At 42.3% G+C, this 22,991-nt stretch overlaps 1 non-coding gene across 1 annotated transcript; it reads right to left on the bottom strand.

The window, feature by feature from the left end:
• Window positions 1–21,620: 21,620 nt before the first annotated feature.
• On the bottom strand, window positions 21,621–21,693 carry TRNAR-CCU (transfer RNA arginine (anticodon CCU)). Its single transcript has one exon. It is a non-coding gene; the product is annotated as a tRNA-Arg (tRNA).
• Window positions 21,694–22,991: the final 1,298 nt, after the last annotated feature.

Raw genomic sequence — 22,991 nt, forward strand, 5'->3', positions numbered from 1 at the left:
ACTATTTCCCACTTTTGAATCTCTGGCCATCTAATTTTACCTGTCTTTGGATATTTTTGAAATCTGCTTTCCCAGTCTCGAAAAGGGAATGTTGGACTCTATTTAGCTTTTCCTTCTCTGTGAGATGATTATGATTCTGAGGGTCTCCTTCCCACAGTTTCTTGGTGTTTCCACTGTACTGAAGAATTCTTTTCCTGACAAGAGTAAGTCCAGAAAAAGCATCCAAATTCCACTTTAGAAATTCTAATTTATTCAAATTCCGGTGTAGAAGGGAAATTCAGTGATTTCAAAATTAATTAAAATCGCTATAAACGAAGGAAAAAATATATTCTTTGTTCATTTTTTTAGAATTCTTTATTCTTAACTCGTTTCTATAGTCTCTTCCTTACTGGACTTCATATAACATTTTCCCCTTAGAGTGTTACAGTTTAGAACAGTGGGTCAAAAACCATGCAGACTTGTGTTCATTTAATTGAAAGATTTTGAAGCAATTTTTTTTTTCAATTTTTTTTCTTTCTTTTAAAATTCAATGCTACATTTGTGTTGGAGCAGAGTAGCCTTTTCTAGATGTTTAAGACAGATCGATTTTGACTAAATGGTGTAAGAGCTCCTTTATCTATTGAGTGAGCCGTGACATCCTGACTTTTTAGGAACCACATGCGTAGTCTTGGGCACATAATACGTTCTCTGTGTGTGTATGTGTGTGCTGCGTGTAGAATCAGTTCTCTTGATTGAAAAGAACCAAACCCCTATTTAGAAATGGGTTTAATTATTAGAGACGTTCCACCCAACAAGAAGTCAAGTGAGCTCCTGGTTGACAGAACAACCCCACAGTGTCATCAGGGACCCCAGGCTCTTTGCTCACTGCTCTGCCTCAACTGGACCAAACCAACGGGCTTGGTACCAGCTCCCCATCCCCCCTAGACAGGCAAGGAGGGAGGAAAAGTGTCTTCTGTCATCTGCCTTTTTTCTCTCTGTCTCTCTCTAATCAGGCAGGAAAAACTTTCCCAAAGACAGTCCTGTAAACATGTGTGCACGCGTATATTTTGTGTCTCACATACACGGATTTGCAATATTAATAAAATTCGCAAACATAAGCTCTACTTTGACCAGGGTCATGGAACATTATTAAGGCAAGAAAAATTAATTCTACTTGACCTCGTTTTTTAAAGGGTTATATAAGTAAACTGAGACACTATAAGAAATCTTTGAAACGACACAAGAGGTGAGGCTCATTATCACCCCGATGTAGGCACGTTGGTTGATAAATCACCTTCTCTGAAAGACTCTACCAGTAAAAACCTAATACAAGGTGCACCTGACTGGCTCAGTCAGTAGAGGACGCAACTCTTTATTTATTTATTTTTAAACTTTTTTTTTTTTTAAGTTTATTTGGAGTTGGAGGGGAAGGGGCAGAGAGAGAGAGAGGGAGGAGAGACAGAGAGACAGAGAATCCCAAGCAGGCTCTGCACTGTCAGTGCAGAGCCTGACATGGGGCTCAAACTCAGCAACCATGAGATCATGACCTGAGCCAAAATCAAGAGTCAGATGTTTAACCAACTGAGCCACCCAGGTGCCCCTCTTTTTTTTTTTTAATGTTTATTTATTTTTGAGAGAGAGAGAGAGACAGAGTGCAAGCAGCAAGCAGGGGAGGGGCAGAGAGGGAGGGAGACACAGAATCCAAAGCAGGTTCCAGGCTCTGAACGCTCTGCACAGAACCGGACGATGGGCTCGAACCCATCAACCACGAGACCATGACCTGAGCCAAAGTCAGACGCTTCACCAACTGAGCCACCCAGGCACCCCAGGATGCAACTCTTGATCTTGGGGTCAGGAATTCAAGCCCCACGTGGGGTGTAAAGATTACGTAAAATTATAATCTTTAAAAAAAAATTTATTTTTTAAAACACCCAACCCAATACAATACGATAACTATACATGAGGGGTTAATTCTAACCTCCAGCACCAGTACTTAAAAAACAGTTAATTCTGGGGCACCTGGGTGGCTCGGTCTGTTAAGCGTCTGACTCTTGATTTCAGCTCAGGTCTTGATCTCACATTTCCCGAGTTCAAGCCCTGCTGTTAGCACAGAGCCTAATTGAGATTCTGTCTTCCTCTATCTCTATCCCTCCCCGCCCCCCGCCCCGCACCCCCCCCCCACCACCTCTCTCTCTGTCAAAATAAGTTAAGAAATAAAAACTTTAAAAATAAATAAATAAAAATAAGAAAGCAGTTACTTCTATTAAAATAATCTTCTAAGGGGCGCCTGGGTGGCTCAGTCGGTTGAGCGTCCGACTTCAGCTCAGGTCATGATCTCACAGCTTGTGAGTTCAAGCCCCGCATCAGGCTCTGTGCTGACAGCTTGGAGCCTGGAACCTGCTTTGGATTCTGGGTCTCCCTCTCTGTCTTCCCCTAACCCACTCACATCCTATCTCTGACTCTCTCAAAAATAAATAAACATTAAAAAAAACTTTAATCTCCTAAGATGTATGTATATATGGAAAACAGAACATTTTAGGATTTAGCTTTAAATTAATCCCTGTGCTATGTTTGGACTCATGTTCTAGGTCTTTTTCTAATCATATTCCATGTACAGAAACTGTGTTCCTGGTTTGAGCGAATGATACCTTTTGCACATAAGCCCTGCTTTACGCTGATGCTGAGGCAAACCCATTTTACAGATGAGCCTGTTTGTACATGAAAGTGAGTAGATTATGAAAATTGTACTTAAGGAAAGGGCATGTACAAGTACTTTTCTTGTTTAACTGCCAACTAAATGAAAGTGCTTGGAAAAAGTTTAAACCTTAGCATTGGCACAAAGCCTTTAGCAAATAAGAGTTGCAGATGGTTCTCTGTTTCATTCAGGCAATTCCACCAGAGGACAGCTTTCTTCGGGCCTCTGTTCCCACATGTCTCCACTGACCTGGCTTGTTAGTCAATGTCAGCTTTGTTGCTAACTCCATTGTGTGCTGTTTGACCTTGATTGGACTGGCCCAATCCAGGAAGTATTACAGGTCCTCCTTGAAGCTTTTCCTCCTTTGGCTTCTGTGACATCAGAGTCTCCTAAGCTTCCGGTGGGTCATGCTTCCTTCTTCTGCCGTGGACCACACCTGAAATACTGGTGGTCTGAGCCTCTGTCCTCTCACTGCCCCTGCCAGCTTCTCTGGTAAGAACATCCAACCAGCATGGTCTGATTAGCTTCCATGGCTTTAAAAATGATGTATGAACTATTGGCTTCCAGAATCTGTGTTTAAATGCCCTGGCCTCTCTCCTGTGCTCCAAACCCACTGAACAGGTCTGTGTGGATGTCTCACATTGATTTCTGACTCATGTGTCTAAATATGAACTCCTGGGCTCCCCCTCAAGACTGCTCTTTTCTCGGGTAGCAGGGTCTGGGGAAGGGGTGGCAGGTGCCACGTCCGGCCACGTCCGGCCACCGCGATGGCAAGTAGAAGGCCCTATAGCAGCCCCAGAAGCAGGCCCAGGAGTTGCACCAGGAAGATAAGGCATTCAAGCAGAAAGAGAAGGAGGAGTGGAACGTGAGGACCTAAAAGCCAAGGCCCCGGGAACGGCCCCTGGCCACAGGCGGAATGAAGAAATCTGGCAAAAAATGAGTAGTTCCTTGTGCCTGAGGCAATGGTGATCCTTAATCCCATTCCTCCCTGGACATCTGGGTTCCGGGTCGTAGCCACCTGTAGCTGGAATGAAGTGTTGTCTTAGATCCTGTTACATGTTTAAGAATAAACTTTTGGGGTGCCTGGGTGGCTCAGTCGGTTAAGTGTCCGACTTCGCTCAGGTCATGATCTCATGGCCCGTGAGTTCAAGCCCCGCGTCGGGCTCTGGGCTGACGGCTCAGAGCCTGGAGCCTGCTTCAGATTCTGTGATTCTGTGTCTCCCTCTCTCTCTGGCCCTCCCCCCGTTCATGCTCTGTCTCTCTCTGTCTCAAAAATAAATGTTAAAAAAAAAAATTAAAAAAAAAAAGAATAAACTTTTTAGGGGTGCGTGGGTGGCTCCGTTGGCCAAGCGTTGGACTTGGACTTGGGTCATGATCTCCTGGTTCGTGAGTTCAAGGCCTGCCCCTGCTTCATGTGCTCTCTCGCTCTCTCTCTCTCTCAGAATAAACTTTTGTTAAAAAAAAAAAAAAGACTGTTCTTTCTCTACTTTTTTTCCTTTCTTTCTTTTTTTTTTTTTTAGTGATCTCTACACCCAATGCGGGGCTCAAACTCACAACCCCGAGATCAAGAGTGAGCCAGAAAGGCGCCTCACTGGTGTAGCTCCTCAAAGAGAACTACTCTAGATTCCTTCTCCATCTTCCCTTCACCCCCACCTCCAGTGATTTCGTCTTCTCCAGCCTGCCTTCCCGATGTCTCTAGAATTTACCTTTCACTCCATTCCTGTGGCCACTGCTATAGTCAGGAACCTTATTATTGTCCCCCTTTTGGACTGTGGTTCTGTTCAGTCCTGTCTCACTGCAGTCCATCCAACCCACTTGTGTCCACACAGTCTATTTAACACATACATCCAATCGTTTCATTCCTCTACTGGAACCCCTTTAATGGTCTCTGCTTCACCTTCAGGGGGTTCGAAGGTTCCAGTGGGGTTTACAGTACTCTTGGGGACTGGTCCCGATTTAGCTTCCTGGTGCCATTTATTACCAGCCCTCCTTCCTCCTTTGCTCCCAACCTCTATATCCTATATCCCAGCAGTACTGAACTGTGGCAGTTACCAGAATAGACCATGCTTTCTCACCTTTGTGCTTCTGTTATATGGCTTCCCGCCTTCCTGATATTCCCTTTCTCTAATTCTTCACGGGATTCATGCTCTTTCCTTAGGAAGCAGCACAGGCTCTCCCCACCCCAGTCTGGTTAGGTCACCTGAAATGTGATCCCTACCACCCTGTGACTATCCAAGTGCTTCTTTCATAACCATCTGTTTGTCCGTCTTTCCTATTCAACACAAAATCTTGGAGGGAGCCCCTGTGTCTTACTGGTCCTCATAAGCGCCCCACCTTGAATGGGGCCATCAGCTAATGTACGCTCACTGAATGCAGCACAAATGAGGCAACTGATTAAGATAGAAAATACGTTTCATAACTTAAATGTAATAACATAACAAAAATTTAAAGACACTTACAAATGAAGTCATATTGTGGTAGGGAATGTGGATATCTTGATTACAGTAGAAACATGTCTTTGCTCTTTGGGGTTTGTTTCATTGAAGCCCCTTCCTTGAGGTGATAGAACCTGGGTGTTGCTGGAAAGCAAGCACCAAGACAAGGCCCCTCGGGTTGTTTGCTCTTGGATGAACCACTTACACTTGGGAAATTTAGTTTCCTCATCTGCAAAAGGACAGTTGGATTTACCGTGGATGTGGGTTGGAAAGTTTAAGTGAGAGACTTATACAAAAGTATCTGGGGGCTCCTGGCTGGCTCAGTCTGTAGAGTGTGCCACTCTTGATCTCAGGCCCCAAGCGTGGGGCTACTTAAAAACAAATAAGGGGCCCCTGGGTGGCTCAGTCGGTTAAGCGTCCAACTTCGGCTCAAGTCATGATCTCATGGTTCGTGAGTTCGAGCCCCGCGTCGGGCTCTGTGCTGACAGCTCAGAGCCTGGAGCCTGCTTCAGGTTCTGTGTCTCCCTCTCTCTCTGCCCCTCCCCTGCTCACATTCTGTTTCTCTGTCTGTCTGTCTGTCTGTCTCTCTCTCTCAAAAATAAACACAGATTGGGGCGTCTGGGTGGCTCAGTCGGTTGAGGGTCCGACTTCGGCTCAGGTCATGATCTCACGGTTTGTGAGTTCAAGCCCTGCATCAGGCTCTGTGCTGACAGCTCAGAGCCTGGAACCTGCTTCTGGTTCTGGGTCTCCCTGTCTCTCTGCCCCTCCCCTGCTCACGCTGTCTCTGTCTGTCTCTCAAAAATAAATAGGTGTAAAAAAAAATTAAAAAAAACCAAATAAATAAAAGTATCTGGATATAGTAAGTGTTGAGTACCTATTGATTACTTTTCCCTTTTTTTTAAATATTTATTTATTTTTGAGAAAGAGAGAGACAGAGCATGTGTGGGGGAGGAGCAGTGAGAGGGGGAGACACAGGATCCAAAGCAGGATCTAGGCTCTGAGCTGTCAGCACAGAGCCTGATGCGGGCCTCAAACTCACAAACCGTGAGATCATGACCTGAGCCAAAGTCGGACACTTAACCGACTGAGCCCCCCAGGCACCCCAACTTTCCCTTCTTTGAATAGCTTTTAGCTAAACAGATAATGCCATTTTCAGATGAGGGAAACACATCATTTGGCCTTCAGATAATATGGATTCTAGAAACTAAATACCTAAACATTTGGCCTGTTTGTTCAATTCTTCAATTATGATAACTTGGTAAGTTGTGGAATAAATTCATTTGATAGTCATTAATTTATATAAATTATTTTTTATATAATCTAGAAGCATCTAGGGGCACCTGGGTGGCTCAGTCGGTTAAGTGTCCAACTTCGACTCAGGTCATGGGTTTGAGCCCCACGTCGGGCTCTATGCTGACAGCTCAGAGCCTGGAGCCTGCTTCGTATCCTATGTCTTCCTCTCTCTCTCTCTGTCTCTCCCCCACTCACACTCTGCCTCTCTCTCTCTCAAAAATAAACATTAAAAAATAAAAAAAAAATAATATAGAGGCATCTATAATTTTCCTGATTATTATAGTAACTAGCCTATGATATTGACTAGCACATTAACAAAAGTAGCCTAATTTCACTCCTTTCTTGAAAGCATTTTTAAGTCTACTAAATAATGTATAAGTATGCAGAGTTAAAATAAGTCCAAATGATTATCCATATATCGAAAATTACCAAGTGGAAAGGCATACATTTTATTTCTCTGTTATTACAAACGACATAAAGTCACTGCTCATTTTTTGGGGAAGTAAATCACATTAATGTGGGAGACTAGATTAAAAGGGAGACAATAATTCAGATAGTTACTAAGATAAGTTTTCAGATAAATAAGCTAAATCTAGGCAGTAAATTGGGTGATTTAACATTTTTTAAATCTCCTATAAACATTTGAAATAGCTTTTTTTTTTTTAAAGATTTCATTTTTAAATAAATCTATACCCAAGGTGGGGCTTGAATTCACAACCCCAAGATCAAGAGTCACATGCTAAGCCAGCCACATGCCCCTGAGGTAGCTTTTTAAAGTGTGCCTAGGGACACCCGGGTGGTTCAGTGGGTTAAGTGTCTGACTCTTAGTTTTGGCTCAGGTCATGATACCATGGTTCATGAGTTCAAGCCCTGCATCAGGCTCTATGCTGACCACATGGAGCCTGCTTGGGATTCTATCTCCCTCTCTCTCTAAAATAAATAAATAAACTTAAAAAGATAATAATAAAGTTTTCCTAAAGTCAACTATGTCCTTTTTTTAAGGTAAATGATTTGCTTGGTTCCCTTAATTCCCCTTGGCAAAGGGAATATGGCTTCCCAATCGCCTTACTTTCTGAGTTCCTTCACCCACGGATCTCCAGCAGGTTAAACTGGCTACACATTGGCTTCTTTTCACAAGATACGAGTAATTACTTTAAATTGCTCTGGTTTATTAAGTGAAATCCAAAGTGGCTTCTGCACCTACCTGACATTTAGTTAATGAGCACAGTGGTCCCTTCAGGAGATTAATGGAACTTTGACAAAGGGGTATTTTAATTGGGTGAAGGAGCACATCTGGATTTCGTGCGGGAAGGGGTGAAACAATCCATATATTTGAATGCAGTTTAATGTAATTACATTGTAATTTTGGTTGTTGCCAGAAGACGGTTTGCCAACTAAAGTGAGGAAGCTCAGATAAGTAATTGGGATCTATCAACAAATATTAATTGAGTACCTATTATGTTCAAGGCTCTGGGGTAAGTATTGTGAGAAGTATAAAGAAGCATAGGACTTAGTAGCTATTCTCAAGTGACTATTCTCAAGTAATATACATAAGTACAGTAAGCAAATTGATTGAGAAATGTGCATGCATGCATGACAACATCTTGGACACTGCCATGTATTTTGACTTTCTAAGTTCCCCCTGATATTTTTGTGTAGGGTATTGTGTCGGCGACACCGAGAAGTATTACACATGATCTGTTGTGTCACTTGGAATCTGCCTGGGGCGGGGGGCGGGGGGGTGCCTGGCTGGCTCAGTTGGTGGAGGAACTTTTGATTGGTGGTGCAACTTTTGATGTCAAGGCTGTGAGTTCGAGCCCCACGCTGGGTGTAGAGATTCCCTAAAAAACAAAATCTTAAAAAAAAAAAAAAAAAAAAGAATTTGCTGAGGGAAGCAGGGCATGGAGGTAAAAAGAAGTAAGTGAGAGGCAGCATCTGATAAGGTCAAATATTAATAACCCTTATGTTTGCAAACTGCTTAAAAGTGCTTTCATACGTGCCCTATGTTAAAGTGATTCTTCTCAGTCCTGTTTTCCCCTTGAGCAGCAGGTCTACCTTCCTCTTCTCAGTCACCGCCTCTCAGATTTATACTCGGGTCTGGCTGCTTCACCTTCCTGAAACCTCTTCATCCCCGCAGTATCTTACCTGGCTACCCGTCCCTTCCGAAGCATCTCTCCCATCAGCCAAATCCAGTGACCTGTTTCAGTTCCTTTCCCCTTGCATCCCTGTCATGGTCGAGGCCAGAAACTCTTCTCTCGTTCTTGAAACTTTCTCTTCTCCTTCTCGAATACTGCTTTCTGTTGCTTCCTCTTCGTCCCTTTCACACGAGGTGGAAGGAATGGCCTAGAACCACGTGCTGCAGAGTGGTAGATATGCTCCCGGTGGCCCCTGAGATGATCTGATTTACCTAGTACTGGGCCCTCACAGAGGGAGAGCCTGCCTGGGGAGACCTCACAGGATGGGGAGGAGGGTGAGGGTTGCGCGGTGAGAGTAAGAATGGGGACAGGCAAGGGTGGAGGTCTCTCTCCGACACCAGCCCCAGACCTCCTCCTCTCTGGTTGCTCTGAAACCTGTACCCTGAGCAGCTCGAGGTGGGCCCAGCCTTTACCACCACCCCACGGAGTTTGGGATTTAGTGGTTGGGGACGATGGGGAGTTGTAGCCTGGGTTTCAATTCACCAGCCGCCAGAAAAAAGAACGGGGCAAACACTAGCTTCGGAACCAGACCTTGGGTTTAATTTAGCTCTCCTACTGACTAGCTATGAAAACAGAGGAACCAGAGAACCCACTCACACGAAAAGCCAGGAGTCCTTCCTGAGACTCCTCCTCCCTCCCCCTGAATCTCCCCACACAGGTCAGCACGTCTAGCCTTCTCTACCCCCACATCCACTCTGGCTTGGGCCCCCCATCGCTTGCCACTGGGCCACCACACGAGCTCTGAACCTCGTGTCTTTGTCTTCTTTTGCCCTTTCTACGTTACTCTTCACACAGCACCCGAAGGATATTTTTGAAATGAAATCAGACTATGTTGCTCCCCTAATTAAAACCTTCCAAATGTTTTTCATTGCCGAGAATAACTTCCAAACTCCTCAACATAGCTACGAGGCCTTATGTAACACTGGATATAATGTTCCCCATCACTCAGTAGATTCTGGCCATACATTCTTTGTTTTCCCTGAACATGCCAAGCTTGTTCTTGTCTTCAGGGCTTTGCAATAGCTGTTTTTGACGCCTGGAATGCTCCTTCCCAGTCTTCATAGGGCTGATTGCTTCTCATCATTCAGTCTCAGCTCAATTGTTCCTTCTCAGGCAAGACTTCCTTAACCGACACCTGCTCCCTTTTCCCCTGCCCTCCACCAACCCACCTCTGGTACATATCTCACCTTCTTCATAGCTTGCCACGATCAGAAATTATCTTGTTTATTCTCCTTTCTCCCCACAACCATCACTAAACACAAATGACCTGACTATGTCTGTTCTGTTTGGTTCTGTTACCTCGATGCCTGTAATGATGGCTGGTATGCAGTAGGCAGTCAATAAATGTATTTGTTGACTATTGAAGGAATGAGGTCAGTCATGTCTTTGAGCCTAGAATTAACACTGAGAAAGCTTTAATGAGATTTTTTTTAATATATTGCATATATTGTAACATCTACTATATAACATATAATCTCACTGTATATATCTATAAGTAATATGTAAAATTCCATTATATATGATATATACATAAAATGACATTATATAATATAGAGAAGCCAGCGCTCTATATGTATCTAGATAGATGTCTGTGGGCCACCAAGCCAAGTGCCTGGCCCATGTTAAGAGTGCAGTAGGGGCACCTGGCCAGCTCAGTTGGAAGAACATGTGACTTTTGATCTCAAGGTTGTGGGATTGAGCCCATGTTGGGTGTAGAGATTACTTAAAAAATAAAATCCTTAAGGGCTCCTGGGTGGCTCCGTCAGTTAAGCGGCCAGTTTTGACTCAGGTCATGATCTAATGGTTCATGAGTTCGAGCCCCACATCAGGCCCTCTGCTGTCAGCACAGAGCCCGCTTCAGATCCTCTGTGTCCCTCTCTCTCTGCCCCTCCCCCACTCAAGTGTGCTCTCGCTCTCTTTCGAAAATATTTAAAACTAAAATAAGACCTTTAAAAATAACATAAAATGAAAGAGTGCAGTAAATATGGTAGGTGTTGTATTTTCTGCGCGTAAGACGTGATAAACTCAGGATCCTGGGAACAAATTCTGAAACTTCCATTCATTCTACTGACAATGCTTCTTGAAAAAACTTGTAGTTTGTTCAGAAATGTCATCTGAAGAACTTGCTGAACGTACTTTCACAATTATGAGAAGGCCACTTGACAAAAGGTTTTTATAAGTATTTTCTCAGACCAGATGGCAATGACTCAGGAAAAGGAAATCCTCTGTAAACTGCTGTTCTGGTTACACCAAATAACCTGACACATTCAGAGGATTTGGGAGTGCACTTCGGAAGTCCACTGGGACAATAAAATTTGTTGAACATCATTTTGGCCAGAAATTAGTTATCAGTGTCCTACCTTTCCTGAGAAGTCCATTAAATATCTTTTGGATATTCAGCTCATCTGTGTCTTAAACTAAGAAACATTGAGCTGGTGTTCATTTTCAATTGATTGATAAGAATGAAAAAAATAGGGTTTTTTTTTCTTATTTTTAGGTGTGCCCTTTAGCAAACCAATTAGCTCTGTCATTCCTTTAAAGTTGTTATTTTACTATTATTTTTTTATTTAGGAGCATTCCTTTGTTTTCATAGTATTTGCTTTTATAGCAATTTTCCATACACAAAAGTGATACAGCAGGTGCTTATGCTGGTGATGTAGTATTATTTAAACATAAATTTATTAGGGGTGCCTGGGTGGCTCCGTCGATTAAGTGTCTGACTCTTGATTTTGGCTCAGGTCATAATTTCATGGGTCGTGAGTTCAAGACCCACGTTGGGCTATACGTACTGATGGCTTGTGGCCTACGTGAGATTCCCTCTCTCTCTCTGCCTTCCTCCACCCATGCTCTCTTTCTCTCTTTTTCAAAATAAATAAATTAATAAAAAAAATACATTTATTGGGACAGCTGCCTGTCTCAGTTAGTGGAGCAGGTGGCACTTGATCTCAGGGTTAGAGTTCAAGCCCTACTTTGGGTGTAGAGATTACGTAAAAATAAAATATTTATTTTTTTAATTTTTTAATTTTTAATTTAAAACAATTTTTAATGTTTATTTTTGAGAGAGAGATACAGAGTGTGAGCAGGGGGAGGGGCAGAGAGAGAGAGAGAGAGAGAGAGAAGGAGGTACAGAATCAGAAGCAGGCTTCAGGCTCTGGGCTGCCATGCACAGAGCCCAACGCGGGGCTCGAACCCACGAACCACGAGGTCATGACCTGAGCCAAAGTCCAACACTTAACCGACTGAGCCACCCCGGCGCCCCTAAAAATAAAATCTTTAAATAGGTAAAAATAAAAATAAATTTACTTAAGTAAAAGTGATTTTCTTTTAAAAAAGTTATTGAATAAATGATAAAGTTAGTGTAGATATGGCAGAACCATGAGGATGGTATATGGCCACTAAAGTTTGAGAAACAGAGGTCTTCTAGACTATTCTATAGTCTTTCTATCTGTGGTAAAGGACTAGTTGCGTTTTGATTTTTTAATTTTTTTTTAATGTTTATTTATTTATTTCGAGAGAGAGAGAGAGAGAGAAAGTATGCATGGGAGCAGGAGGAGGGGCAGAGAGAGGGAGGGAGACTGAGAATCCCAAGCAGGCTCCATACTGTCAGCGCAGAGCCTGACTTAGGGCTCGATCTCGTGAACTATAAGATCACGACCCCAGCTAAATCAAGAGTTGAATGCTCATGGTGCAGCCACTCTGGAAAACAGTATGGAGGCTCCCCAAAAAGCTAAAAATAGAACTACCCTACGACCCAGCCATTGCACTACTAGGCATTTACCCAAGGGATACAGGTGTGCTGTTTCGAAGGGACACATGCACCCCCATGTTTATAGCAGCACTATCGACAACAGCCAAAGTATGGAAAGAGCCCAGATGTCCATCGACAGATGAATGGATAAAGAAGATGTCGTATATACACAGTGGAGTATTACTGGGAAATGAAAAAGAATGAAATCTTGCCATTTGGAACTACGTGGATGGAACTGGAGGGTATTATGCTAAGTGAAATTAGTCAGAGAAAGACAAATATCATACGACTTCATTCATATGAGGACTTTAAGACACAGAACAGATGAACATAAGGGAAGGGAAACAAAAATAATATAAAAACAGGGAGGCGGACAAAACATAAGAGACTCTTAAATATGGAGAACAAACAGAGGGTTACGGGAGGGTTTGTGGGAGAGGGGATGGGCTAAATGGGTAAAGGGCACTAAGGAATCTACTCCTGAAATCATTGTTGCACTATATGCTAACTAATTTGGATGTAAATTTATAAAAAAAAAAAAAAGAGTTGGGCACTCAATAGATTGACCCATCCAGACCTCGCTGTTTTTTTAAATTTTCAACCAACTGCAGGATTCTACTTTTTTTCTTTTGTTTCCTTGTTTGTTTTTAGTAACCTCTACACCCAGCATGGGGCTTGAACTCACAACTCGAGATCAAGAGTCCCTTACTTTTCCAACTGAGCCAGTCAGGCACCCCATGCAGGATGCTACTTTAATAAAATCTAACAACAATGAATTATTAGAAAAATAAAAGTGAAAAAAATCAAAGACATTAAAAGGATAAGGTTGTATTTTAAATTACTATATTCAACATTTATAAAATACTTCTGCCAAATTGCTATAAAAGTTTTAAACATTTGCTCTGAATTTCAGAACTGAACTCCTTGCATATTGGTGAGAGCTTGCAAAGGGGCGGTTGGTTCATGGACCACACTTTGAGTAACATTGGCCTAGAGAAAGGGTACAGACCAGAGAAAGGTCAGTATTTAAGGGTGGAATACAGGAAAGGTCGTTGTGATGTCTTCTTTTCCAGGTCCTTACTTCTAAAGTGTCACTAATAATTCCTATTCATTCTTTCCCCTCTGTTCCAATTGCCTTGGTTCAAGCCCTCCCTTATGACCTGAGTATAAATGTATCATTTTGAAAAGTGTTGTTTCTCATCAAGTTGTTTAAAAAAATGGGCCTATAAAATTTGCTAAGAAATTATCTTTTGAGAACACCTGGGTGGCTCAGTCAGTTGGGCATCTGACTTTGGGTCAGATCATGATCTCTTGGTTCATGGGTTCAAGCCCTGCATTGGGTTCCTCACGGATGGTGTAAAGTCTGCATGGGATTCTCTCTCCCTCTCTCTCTCTGCCCCTCCCCCCACTTGCGCGCGCGCTCTCTCTCTCTCTCTCTCAAGCTTAAAAAAAAAGAAATTATCTATTGACTATTGAAGACAATGTCCTGTATATCATTCAAAATGTCTTTGAAGATGGCTCTGTAAAAATTTTCCTTTGGAAGACACCTGGCTGTCCCCGTTCGTAGGACATGCTGTTCTTGATCTTGGGGTTGTAAGTTCAAGTCCCACACTGGGGGTATAGTTCACTTAAATAAATAAATAAATAAATAAATAAATAAATAAATATTTTTTAAAAGTTTTCCTTTGGAAGTCAGTACCAGGCAAACTGTTTTCTTTTTTTTTTTTTTAATTTTTTTTTTAACATTTATTTATTTTTGAGACAGAGAGAGACAGAGCATGAACAGGGGAGGGTCAGAGAGAGAGGGAGACACAGAATCCAAAACAGGCTCCAGGCTCCGAGCTGTCAGCACAGAGCCCGATGCGGGGCTTGAACTCACGGACTGCGAGATCATGACCTGAGCTGAAGTCGGACACTTAACCGACTGAGCCACCCAGGCGCCCCAGCAACTGTTTTCTTCTTAGACATCTTCTTTCCCTCCAGACAGTAAGGGTTGCATAATCCACCCTGTCATCTACCTCATGGTTTTTTGGGTTTTTTTTTTTTTGTTTTTGCCAGGAGAATCAGGGATAGATTTCATATATAGTACAGTAATTATATTGGTGTTCAATATTCTCCCTGCTTTTACATAGGTTTGTGTTTTCTATTGTATGAATCCCCAAACTGAGAAAAGGAATAGCCATTGGAAAATCAAAGGTATGATTGCTTTTTCAGTACTTCATGGGTTCAAATCAAGGAAAAAGGGTTTGGATTTTAAATAAAAGAGGGTCCTGGTTGGCTCAGTCAGTTGAGCACCTGAGTCTTGATTTCGGCTCAGGTCATGATTCCAAGGTCCCGGGATTCAGCCTTGCTTTGGGCTCTGTGCTGAGTGTGGAGTCTGCTTAAGACTCTCTCTCTCTTTTTCCGTCTGCCCCTCCTGTGTTCACACACACATACACACTCTCTCTCTCTCTCTCTCTCAAATAAAAATAAATAAAATAAAATCTTTAAAAAAAGATCTGAAGATAAAGAAAGAATTAATGGACAGCAAACATTAAATAACTCACTATTCTTCCTGATTTTGCACATTTCTAAAGTCTTCCAAAAGTTTTGAGGAGATAAAGGCTAAAGCTCTAGAGATTTAGGTGTTTTTCTGTTTTAACTGGGTCTGTTTCACTGGCATGGAATTTAACTTGTCGTCTGAGAATGAAACAGTTAACAAGAGGGCTCGTGATAGAGCTAGTGCTACATGTATTTTCTGGTTATTGTTGGTAGACTGTTGGAATTGGACCTAGATTTGTTTAGGATATGAGGTAGGCATGATTCATCCAGTTATTTTGAAAGCGTTGTCTGTCCCAGTTCCGGGAGACGGGCTGTTGTTTGCCTCCTGCGCTAAGGAGGAAGGCGGGAGCAAAGTGGATTGAATGACACCCTGATTACTGGTCTTAGATAAGGAGTCAGAACTGCAGTGTCAACCCAAGGGCATCCAAGCAAGAGTGGTGGGGAGTGGGATTTGGAAATGGGAGGGAGTGAAGTCCTCACCCAAAGTCAGATCAAACTTGTATTACTTGAGGTGCATCTATTGTTTTGTTTTGTTTTGTTTTCCCAAATGAGTTTGACTTGCCGCATATTCTTTTTTTTTTTATGTTTTTTTTTTTAAGTTTTACTTATTTATTTTTGAGAGAGAAAGAGAGAGCGTGAGTGGGGGAGGGTCAGAGAGAGAGGGAGACACAGAATCTGAAGCCGAATCCAGGCTCTGAGCTGTCAGCACAGAGCCTGACAGGGGGCTCAGCCTCAAGAACTGGGAGATCATGACCTGAGCCAAAGTCGGAGGCTTAACCTACTGAGCCACCCAGACACTCCTGTTTTTGTTTTTTAAGTCTATTTATTTTGAGAGAGAGAGAGAGAGAAAGAGAGAGAGAGAGAAAACGCACGCATGTGAGTGCACAAGTGGTGGAGGGGCAGAGAGAGCCGGAGACAGAGAATCCCAAGCAAGTTCTGTCCTGTCAGTGTGGAGCCCGGCTTGGGGCTCAATCCCATGAACTGTGAGACCTGAGCCGAAATCACGAGTTGGATGCTCAACAGACTGAGCTACCCGGACGCCCTGACTTACCACCTATGCTTGTAGGAAAGGCAGTAACTCTCATGTTTAGTGTTTTTTTGTGTGTAACTGCCGGTCAGGAAGAGATACCATTGTAGGACTATCTTGTAAGGTGGTCAGGGAGGGACCAGTGAGCGGGAGGTGAACGAGAGTCTCGGAAGGACTGGAACCATAAGATGATAGACCCTCAGCGACGAAGTTGAGCAAAGCAGGAAAGTATGGTTTTGGCAGCAATGACAAATTTACTGCAACTTGAACTGATATTTGGATTTTTCGTCCATTGCGAATACGGATTTAAAGTCAGGAGCATATTACAACATCAAGATTGTCATCCTTTATCCGGATTGGGGTCTGGGGGGTCTTTAATGTGCTACTCAGTTGACTTAATGCAGAAGAGATGAAAAAGGAAACAAATTACTGAAATATTTATGCTAGAAGAAAGTGCTGGCTGCTTGCTCCTCTAAAAACCAACAGTAATGGGGGTGCCTGGGTGGCTCAGTCAGTGTCTGACTTCAGCTCAGGTCACCATCTCACAGTTGCTGAGTTCGAGCCCTACGTCGGGCTCTGCACTGGCAGCCTGGAGTTGGCTCAGATCTGTCTCTCTCTCCCTCTGCCCCACCCCTGCTCGCACTCTCTCTCAAAGATAAATAAATAAACGTTAAAAAAAACACACACAGTAATGGTGGTGGGATGAGAGTGGAAATAATAATAAATAAAATTTAAAAAACAACAGCGAGGCATTTCTATAAAAGTAACTGCACTGATCATGATAAGGTATTTATTACATGTGAGTCCCTGCTTCGTGGAATATCCACCTTTATTCAAAAGAACATTAGGGGGCGCCCAGATGGCTCAGCGTATGACTCTTGATCTCAGCTCACGGCTTGATCTCAGGGTTGCGAGTTCAAGTCCGCGTTGGGCTCGCCATTGGGCCCTGTGCTGGGCTTGGAGCCTACTTTAAAAAAAAAAAAAAAAAAAGAGGGACGCCTGAGGGGCTCAGTTGGTTAGGTGTCCAACTTCGGCTCGGGTCGTGATCTCGTGGTTCGTGGGTTCAAGCTCCACGTGGGGCTCTGTGCTGACAGCTTGGAGCCTGCTTCAAATTCTGTGTCTTCCTCTCTCTCTGCCTCTGCTTCATTTGCACGCTCTCTCTCTCTTTCTCTCTCTGAGAATAAATAAATAAATATATTTTTTAAAAGTTTTCAAAAGAAAAGAGTTAGTACAAAAAGTGTGATTAAATTAGTGGTTTACCTGTGATGGGAGGAATGAGGTAACTTCTATAAGCTGCCTTTTCCAAGTGTACTAGGAATGTTCTGGAATACAGCTGCAGTGACGTACCAGAAGGCTTGGCTAATCAACTTAACTTTCTGTTTTATGTTGTGAAAAAATATGATAAAAAGCAATGAATTATTGATGTAGCAATGCTGTTTGTGGCAAAACAACAACAATAACCAAAAAAACCGCAATAGAACCTTGGCAGAGAAAGTAAACAAAGTATAAACAGGAAAAGTGCGCGCTAGTTATATTTATAAGTGACCGGATTTCATAAATAACAGGAACACATCTCAGGGAAGTAGAATATCCCCCATATTTTGGCAATAATCTCGCAAGCAATTAAATACTCACTGTAACTCCAGAACACTTATATTGCTAACGCTGATTTGCTTAGAGATGTTGTTTCTACTGTTATAATCTAATTTTATAGAATGATGAGATTTGAATGCTAAAAATAGCTGCAAAATAGTAACAGTCCCTTCTGACCATAAGGAGAAGTATTTCTAATCCATATTCACATCCTTAAGTTATTCTACGTTCAGTCTAAACGATTACTATGGGATTCACTTTTTAAGGTAACTAATTTATGCCTTTACATTAGTTTGACTGCACAGGTATTCTAGTATAAAATTTTTAGCCACTGAGACATTAGAAGTCCCAGAAGAAATTGTCTCCTTTTTTTTTGTGTCTCACCTCCCGTAGACAGTGTCCCGCTCAGATGAAATATTTCAAAAGCATAAGAGAAAAGAATGACTTTCTCTATAAATGAATTTCTACGGAAATGTTTAAACACATTTGAAAACTTCTTTTTCATGGAGTCCATGTAGCCTAGCAACAGAGTCTATAAGTAATCACCCACATAACTGTAGGAATCAGATCGTAAAAGTGTTTCATATTCAGTGTGCAATTCTATATTCTTTGCAATTCTAGAAAGAGTCTTTAAATGCTACAGCACCATGGTTTTCTAACATCTCCATAAAATTGCTAGAACTCCTATTCCATGTCCCTTACCGTTGGTGAAGGCACCAGTTTTTGGTGGCTTCACAGAAGACAGGTTGTCATGGTCTTCTGTGGTTCTGGACTCCTTTTTCTGCTGAATTATTTTAGATTTGAGACTGTCCATTCTTATATTTTCCCCGTTCTGCGTCGTGTTGAGCCAGATAGAAAATTTGTTCTTCTTTTTTTAAGTTTCCTCAAAAAAAAAAAAAAAAAAATCACTTCCAGAAGGTGCTACCATGTGTACAAGTCTTAACTGAATTTTTTGTGACAGCAGAGAAATTTAATCAAGGAAGTACAAATATGTTAGACTAGAATGTGAAGAAAACCTGGCTGCAGTTTCCCTGATCTTGGACCAGAACCACGAGAAAGAAATGTTCGCTGTTTGAACGACCCGATCTATGGTAATGTTGTTATAGCAGCCCCCAAAATGAGTAGACAAGGAGTAACAGAAATGTGGACTCTCGGGGCACCGAGGTGAACCAGTCGGTTAAGCGTTGGGCTCTTGATCTTGCCTCCGGTTTTGATCTCAGGGCCTTGAGTTCCAGCCCTGTGTTGGGTTCCATGCTGGACCTGAAGCCTACTTTAAAAAAAAAAAAAAAAAAAAGGAAAAGAAAATGTGGACTCTTATCTGTTTATGGTGCAGTCTTGACATTTTGGTTTTCACAAGATTTTTTTGTGCATCAGATCTGTAGGCTGGTGATAACCTTCTCTGCTGTGTCTCTCAGTGGGCGGGTGGAGTTCTGGCTCCCGCTCCCCTTTCACGGTACACGCCGCTGCAGGCACAGGGCTCGGCTGTAGTTACAGTAATGTACGGTCAAGATCACGTCTCCTGTCGTAGCACAAAAAGAACCCACGGGCTGCAGCCTCATTTGGTGTCTCCTGTTCCTCTGAGTTTCTGAGTTTCTGTGGCCTTAAGTTATGTTTTTACTACTCTGTTTGAAGTTCTCTCTTTTCTCTGACACTTTAGTGCTTCCCTTTTATTCTTTCAAGTGTATGTGTCTGTGTGTGATCTTCCTTCCTTCCTTCCTTCCTTCCTTCCTTCCTTCCTTCCTTCCTTCCTTCCTTCCTTCCTTCCTTTCTTTCTTTCTTTCTTTCTTTCTTTCTTTCTTTCTTTCTTTCTTCTTCTTCTTTCTTTTTCTTCTTTCTTTCACCAGAATGTTGATCAAAAAAAGGCACCCACATCGGCCGGGTCTCCCAGTCTGCCATATTGTTGGAGTTTTGAGATCATCTATTTGACAAACAGAGTGGCATTGTAGCCCTTTGGAGTGATTGTCCATGGTTTTTTTTTGCCTTTTTTTGTTTTTTTTAAGTTTTTTTTTATTTGTTTTGAGAGAGAGATAGAGAGCAAGTTGGGGAGGGGCAGAGAGAGAGAGGGAGACAGAATCCCAAGCAGGCTCCGAGCTGTCAGCACAGAGCCTGATGCAGGGCTCAAACTCACAAACCGTGAGATCATGACCTGAGCCCAAATCAAGAGTCAGTCGCTTAGCCAACTGACCCACCCAGGTGCCCCATGATGGTACTGTTCTAAGTAGTCCAATCTATGCCATGCAGACATAGAGGCATGGAATATAATGAATGGAAAAAAGGAATGTGTTTTAAATCTGAGAATTTGAATAAAACAAAGACATTTCTTTCACCTCTCAGGAGGAGGAATTTCAGGTTTACAATTTAAAAGAAAAGACTCAAGGCACCTGGGTGGCTCAGTCTGTTGAGCATCCGACTTCGGCTCAGGTCATGATCTCATGGTTCATGGGTTCGAGCCCCGCATGGGGCTCTGTGCTGACAGCTCAGAGCCTGGAGCCTGCTTCGGATTCTGTGTCTCCCTCACTCTCTGCCCCTCCCCCACTCACACTCTGTCTCTCTCTGTCTCTCAAAAATAAATAAACATAAATAAATAAATGAATAAAGAAAGAAAGAAAAGAAAAGATTCAGCAAAGCAAGCAAGGCACATGATAGGTCTTCTCTAAAGGGCTATAGCCAATTAGTCTTTCTTTTGGCTTTTTGGAGATACAACAAAAGATGGGTTATATCTGACACCACACTAATTGCACAACCACAAGGATTCTCTTGTAAATACAAATATCATTTTAAAAAATTACATGAAGGGGGCACCTGGGTGGCTCAATCTGTTAAGCATCCAGCTCTTGGTTTTGGCTCAGGTCGTGACCTCGTGGGTGTGGGAATGAGCCTCGTGTTGGGCTCTGTACTGTGCATGGAACCTGCTTGAGATTCTCTCTCTCTCTCTCTCTCTCTCAAAATAGATAAATAAACATTTAAAAAAAATTACATGAAGATTGTTTTGTGTTATATGGTACTACAAGCATACTGGTTAATTCTGATTTTTTGTGTAAGACTCTTTTTTAAAGATTTTAGTTTTTTGTTGGGGGGGGTGTCTGGATGGCTCAGTTGGTTAAGCAGTGGACACTCAATTTTGGCTCAGATCATGATCTCATGGTTCTTTTCATGAGTTTCAGTACCCTGTGAGGCTCCTTGCTGACAGTGTGGAGCCTGCTTGGGATTCTCTCTCATCCCTCTCTTTGCCTCTCCCAACTCAAGCGTACACGCTCTCTCTCTCTCCCTCTCAAAATAAAGAAATAAACTTAAAAAAAAAGATTTTTAAAAAAGTAATCTCTACACCCATCATGGGCTTGAACCTACAACCCTGAGATTAACAATCACACATTCCAGGGGCTGAGCCAATCTGGCATCTTGGTATAAGACCTTTTGAGCAAAATGTGTTCACTGTCCTTAAACTCGTAAATTTCTAGGGTTATATGTTTAATGTCATATTTCCTATTTTTGGCTAAGTCCAGATGTTTTCAACTGATGTAATAATGACAACAAATACTTAATGTACTCTTCTGTTTTTTTTTTTAATTAACATATATTTTAAATAATGGCAATCTAAAACATATATGTTTTAAAAACTCAAAACTGTTTCTTAACATACTTTATGCCCCATATTCTCTACCTCATGTGCTAATATTATTTTTTATCACCAGCCCCTTTTAGAAGTTGGTGTACATAAATTATGCCAAAGTTATAACTCCAGATGGGGTAGGTCTTAGGAAGTCCTGTTAATAATCTTCCATTATAAATTCCAAAGACTGAGGGGTGGTTTTGCCCTAGAATCTGTAAGTTGCTTATTGGCCATGTTGAAGCAAATCGTGAAAGACACCAACACAGGGTGTTAGCGCCAATGTTAAATGTTAATAAATGTTAACTAATAATGCTAAGTGCTCATAAATCATTTCCTAGAATGAGGAAGTTGAAGCCTGTCACGCCTGACTTATAGCCGTTCAGCAGGATATAGGAGAGGTACCAGATTAGAGCATCTCGGATCACTTCCTGATTTCAAATCCACCATCCATCTCACTTTCCTACGTCTTTTTTGTTTGTTTGTTTTGTTTTGAAGTAAGCTTTATGCCCAACGTGGGGCTTGAACTCACAACCCTGAGATCAGGAGTCACATGCTCTGCCATCTGAGCCAGCCAGGTGCCCCCCACTTTCCTGCATCTCTTACTATACAGATTACAATCTAGAGCTCAAAGTTCAACTGGCCATTTTGCAGAAAAGGAAAAGATTGGATAGCATTCTGTTGTCTCATACTTGAGCTTGGGGTTAGTGATCTCAGTATATGAGATCATATGAAGCATAGGGCTGCCTGGGTGGCTCAGTTGGGTAAGGGAGCGACTCTTGATTTAGGCTCAGGTCATGATCTTGCCGTTCATGCTGGGCTCCATGCTGGCAACACGGAGCCTCCTTGGGACTCCCTCCCTCCCTCTCTCTCTGCCCCTCCCATGCTCCCATGTGCTCGCCCTCGCTCTCTCTCTCTCTCTCTCTCTCTCAAAATAAATAAACATTTGAAAATAAAAAGAAATGAAAAATACATGGAAAATCAAGTGAGCCATGTCTGGGTTGGAATTCTAGTTTTGTCTATTTACCACCCAGTGGGCTTGAACAGAATAATTATCTGGCACGTAAGAAGCTCATAATAAACATTTATCTGGAATTGGGGCTCCTGGGTGGCTCTGTTGGGTAAGGGGCTGACTCCTGATTTCAGCTTGGGTTATGATCTCACAGTTCCTGAGATTGAGCCCCTTAGTCGGGCTTTGTGCTGACAGTGAGGAGCCTGCTTGGGATTCTCTCTCTCTCTCTCTCTCTCTCTCTCTGCACTCCCCCTCTCAAAATTAAAATAAATATTAAACATTTTTTTTCTGTCTTCATTTTTCCAACATAGTTCCCAGCTTTCTCATAAATTTAGATATTACTATAAAATCTGTCCTGAAAAAGAATGTTTTCTTTTTTTTAATTTATTTTTGAAAGAGAGACAGAGAGAGCAGTGGAGGGGCAGAGAGAGAGGGACAGAGAGAGAATCCCAAGAAGGCAGCACACTGTCAGCACAGAGCCCGATGTGGGGCTTGAACTCACAAACTGAGAGATCAATACCTGAGCTGAAATCAAGGGCAGGATGCTCAATCGACTGAGCCACCCAGGAGCCCCTGAATTTCTTTCCATATGCACTTACTAGGTACCTGTTATCTGTCACCAAGCATCACAAGAATAAATAACACAAATTCTCAAGGAATAAATTATGCCCAAAATTGATTTGTCTCTAATGTATTAGCCTTCATAAATGAATGTGTGTTTCAAGTGGGTTTGTATTGATTTACCCACAGTGTTTCACGTTGTCCTCCGTGTGACCCAGGTCACATATACTTCAGAGTGGACAGAACCTGGTCAAAAAGAGAGTTTTACTACGGAAACAGCAAGGCCAGGGCCTGCCTGGGGGTGC

The sequence above is a fragment of the Acinonyx jubatus genome, chromosome B2 (assembly GCF_027475565.1).
Source record: "Acinonyx jubatus isolate Ajub_Pintada_27869175 chromosome B2, VMU_Ajub_asm_v1.0, whole genome shotgun sequence".
NCBI lineage: Eukaryota > Metazoa > Chordata > Mammalia > Carnivora > Felidae > Acinonyx > Acinonyx jubatus.